This window comes from Haliotis rufescens, unplaced genomic scaffold (genome assembly GCF_023055435.1).
Source record: "Haliotis rufescens isolate VD_foot unplaced genomic scaffold, xgHalRufe1.0.p SCAF_9, whole genome shotgun sequence".
In the NCBI taxonomy this organism is placed as follows: domain Eukaryota; kingdom Metazoa; phylum Mollusca; class Gastropoda; order Lepetellida; family Haliotidae; genus Haliotis; species Haliotis rufescens.
Genome location: NW_025964383.1, coordinates 28676727 through 28681765, shown reverse-complemented (window position 1 = coordinate 28681765; position 5039 = coordinate 28676727).

The window sequence follows — 5039 nt, the reverse complement described above, 5'->3', positions numbered from 1 at the left end:
TCAGACTTTCTGTGGCCCGTTATCGAGAAATTAGCTGAGTCAGCTACTATCACAATGTTCGGCGGTACATGGGCCGATATTGTTAACACGTGGCGACGATATAACAAACGACATAAATCAGATATACTACAACATAAATCGTTCTTATCGTTATTAAAAATAGAGGTGCCGTTTTCGGCCAACACATAGTTGCCGTTTTCGCCAAATGCTGTGCCGTTTTCGCCAGAGAAATCGGTGACGTTTTGCTGAGGTGCCGTTTTAGCCTGCACCCATGTTCTAGGCCGTAACACTGCTTTGAAGATGAGATTACAAGAGTTAACGAAGGCATATCTTTTGCAAACAATTGATAATGTTTATGAAACTGTTGGGGGCATGTTCGAAGTGAACAGACCCGGAACCGGCAATGTCCTCATTGAAACAACCGACATTGAATGTAAAATATAACATTATAAAAAGTGTTTCAAAAAACATTATTAATGACAACATGTTGTTTACAAACGATCGATATCCATTGCCATCTCCGTTGACCACGGTAAGGATTTGACACGAGGGGATTTTAAAGTCCATCAAACACTCCTCTCTTCGAAAGGCCATGAAAACAATGTCCCGACAGGCACTTGATCATATGGGGCGGTGGGGTAGCCCAGTGGTTAAAGCGTTCGCTCGTCACGGCGAGCAAGACCCGGGTTCGATTCCCCACATGGGTAAAATGTGTGAAGCCCATTTCTGGTGTCCTCCGCCGTGATATTGCTGGAATATTGCTAAAAGCGCCGTAAAACCATACTACTCACTCACTTGATCATATCAACTTATCCAACTTGATGAAATGCATTTCAGAAGACACAAAATTAAGCAAATCACACACGAACCACTGTTTCATGCCCACAAATGTTGCATGTCTTTTCTACGCTGGCGTCTAATCCGTGAAATCTTGAAATTGACAGGTCACAAACATGCAGTTTCTCGTGTCGTAAGCGACTGTTCAGTCGCACGCCTTCCCCAGTTCCGGTTCTCTTGGTATTCACGTTGTTCCATCTGTCTCATTCCCATTCACTTTACAGGTTAATGTTGAACCACGTGACAGATCGGGTTTATCATCGTTCTCCATGCAACTTGTCTGAGGTAAACAACAACACTGGCAGCCATATTAACAGTTGTGAGGTGTGAGTAACCGTGATGTTGGTCAAGTTCTGCCACATCGAAGTTCGGGGTGGAGAGGTTTTTATTTTTAATGTGCATTATTTACAGGGGGTAATTTCTATCCAACCAATAATACTTGCACAGTTAGAATATTTATTAGAATGTTAATTAATAAAGTTTGATGAAGAAATATATTCGTTTAGCATTTTTTCAAAACTATTTTAACAACCTCTCACCCCTGCAATGGGAGATGCATATTCGATTTCCAAGAAATAAAAGTGCGCAACAGGTTGCGATGAAATTAAAACATAAATCTTTGGACTCAGTTTGGAAAGTTATTTGTAAACCTCTTTTTGAAAGATTCTGTGTCTTGAACCCCTATTTAGAACTAGTCAAGACTATGTGTATTTTAACGTTGAAATTTTTGTTGCATTCATAAACCGGAATGTACTAAGATAGCGGGCCTTTGTACCCCGTGTAGGTTTGCATAGCAAGAGAGCGCTGCTGTCAAGGCGCCCGTGCCGTCATGGTGGAATGGAGATATCTGCTCTACTCTACTCTACTCTACAGTAGAACATCAAATATCAAAACACAGTAGTTTTATCTCCTAAATGACACATACTTGAAAGCATCATTATGTAGTTCAATATCTCCAATGTATAACCATGTACAGATATCCAATATTTATTCACACTGCCTTGACTTCTGTAGTTCACTGTGAGCAATAATGGGATATTGTTATAAAATATTATCAGAGCTGATAGCAGACAGGATGTTGTCTCGTTTTAAAAATTATCGTAATTTTAAAAAATCTGGTGCATTTTCTTTATATGTGCTAGTTCATACTGAGCTCATTGAAGCAGTTTATTTCGTTTGTTGTTGTTTTTGTTACATTCGTTGAGGTATTGTAATCATATGTAATTGAATAGAATCATACACATGACTTCATGTATGGACTGTATCTATAACAGGTCCCAGACGTGCTAGACGTGGACCAGACAATCCAGTGATTGACATCATGAGCATGGATCCACGCAATCGGGATCGATCACATGCATCAACCAAGTCAGAGATCCTAACCACCCGATCCCGTTAGTCGCCTCTTACGACAAGCATAGTCGCCTTTTTCGGCAAGTATGTCTCACGAAGTGATGGAAGCAAGTCAGACATTACTCCTATGAAAATAGTTTACTGCTCACGTGAATAGTGAACACAGAATATAATAAATCGATCTTTTAAAATATTTCAAGTTCTATCAAGTTCATGTTCCGTTGCCCAAACATTAATATTGTATTGTCTTGAACATATGAAGGTCATATACCTTCTACCAACGCCCTCCCACCAGCAGCCCACATTCACCCCAAACCAATCCCTTCCGCCTACCCCAACTCTAACCTTGACCCCGAACCCCAACCCAACCCAATCATTTAACAGAAAACGCCCTCTGCAGTACTCCGTACAATACAGCGAGAATGTAACTTTTACCATTAATTTTGTAACTCTCCTATGGAGGAATAAAGAATATATATACTGAACAACAAAAGTTCCTGTGACATTGAATAAGATTTAATGCAAAGTTATGTTTTTTACCAAAGCTGAAAAAAATTCGGTTTGCAACAGATAAGACTCCTGTAAGTGGTCAAATGGGTTAATTTGCCATACTGACTTCATAAAAAACATGAACATGCCAAAATGTCAATTTACAAATCAATAGCGTGTGTGTCCACCTCTGGTTGCTATGCAAGCAACACATCTTAGTCTCATTGAATGGACCAGGCGTCGCACAAAAGTCCTGTGGGATATCTGTCCATATCTGCTGGAGCATGTTTCGAAGTTCCTGGAGTGTCTGTGGAACACGTGGTTGACGTCGAAGGCGCCGATCCATCTCATCCCACATTTGCTCGATTGGTGAGAGATCAGGGGAGCGAGCCGACCAGGGGATGACATTCACGTTGTTTTGTTGAAGAGAATCCTGAACAAGTCGAGCAATATGAGGCCAGGCGTTGTCACGTTGAAAGGTAATGCCTGGGCCATGCCGACAAAAAAACGGTAGAACAACAGGGCCGATGATCTCGTCGCGGTACCGCTGTCCATTGAGATTTCCCTCTACCACTATCACACGGGTCCTCTGTCCTTAACCATTAAAAAGGACTCGTTGTTTTATTATGAGGTTGTAATATATATGACAAAAAGATATGTGGTCATGCTCCAACCAAATTATAAAATATATCCAACACAGTCATGAATCACAACCAGGCAGCTACAAACACGTGTACATTTATTGGCGGCGTGACAAGAACTAATTAGACAAGATCTAAGGTGATCCAGCCTTCATTAGAATTCAGTGGCCATTGGGTAGCCTAATGATTAACGCGTCTTGTCGTGACACGGAAGGCCCAGGTTCGATTCTCAACCTGGATAAAACGTGGAAAACCACTTTCTTGTCTGATATTGATAGAATTGCGCTTAAACAACAAAAATCATACTTTCACTCACTTTATTAGCAATTTCTGCTAATCAGTTAATATGAACTATCACTTTTATTGCACAAGTTAAAAAAGATATATTACTCTACTGAATCATGCAACATTTGTTTCCCGATCAGTCACGGACAAATATCAGTGCCATATTTGTAGCGTTGCACTTGTATAATCGCGACAATCCCGCGACAGCGCCCTAAATGTGGTAATATGTTCGCCATAAATCCGGAGAATGTCGCAATAGTTGTATAAGTTAATAGTAATTTGATCATATTGATTTAATTTAAGCGTTGGTGCCGGGGAGAGTTCTTGAACATTTAGTAACTAAGGCAAGTTAATTACACTATGAACCCTGTCGCCATTCCGAGACTGACACGATTTGATAACATAACGGGACAAATATTACTGCGACCTTGAAAAGATGGATCGTTGCATTATTCGATATGAATTTTAATAGTTATACATTTCTAGATTTGTTTTGCATAAAAGTCCATGGGTGAGAAACAAGTACATGTTTTTAAAATGTTCTGCTTCCTGACGACCGACAGCTAGCAATGGAATGGAGTGCAAGTGCCAATTTTGCTTTTAGCAATATTAATATACTTGTCATATGATGAGGGAGGACACCAAGGATGAGCTTCACACATTGAACCACATAACGAATCGAATCGGCATGGCGAATGAACGTTTTAACAACAGGCAACCGCGCCGCCCGAATGAGCTGAAGGTCCCGGGAACTCAAGGAGTTAACGGACAAGTCATATGCATCACGGTCACTCTGTCGGGGGAGGACACCCAACAATGGCACAATACCAGATCACTTCATACAAATTAGTCATCTGTCCTTTACTTGTCAGTCACACACACACACAGTCATCTGCTCGATTGATCAAATACGTTCAGCCTTTATGTTGACAATCATGTGAAACAGCCATTGATTTATTTATTATCCGTCGCTTCTAATACCATCCGGAAGTTGAGGACATTTCTTCGACAAAGATTATTTGTACCAATGAAATAATACATCCCAATCCATTTCCCAATCCTTTAAACCCTAGCAATCCACTGTGGACTCATAGTTGGATGGCTGATTGTGGCAACATGGTTATCAGTGAAACGTGTGAGTAGAATTATTCCAAACCAGAATCAATCTACTTAACGAGTCCCGATGACATCAAATAAGCACAAGTAAAAGGTTTTGACGAGAACTCTGTGTGTGAAGCACTTGTTCCACTGACGACGATAGTATGAAACCTCGCACCATTGGTACTACCCTTGTCATGGTAAAGATAGGTCCATCAAGAAGTCATTGGTACTACACTTGTCATGGTGAGTCCATCAAGAATTCACTTCACCAGACCCATCTGAATGATGTCACATCAACATCCAACAGTCGCCATTCGCCTTGTCAGGAGCAAG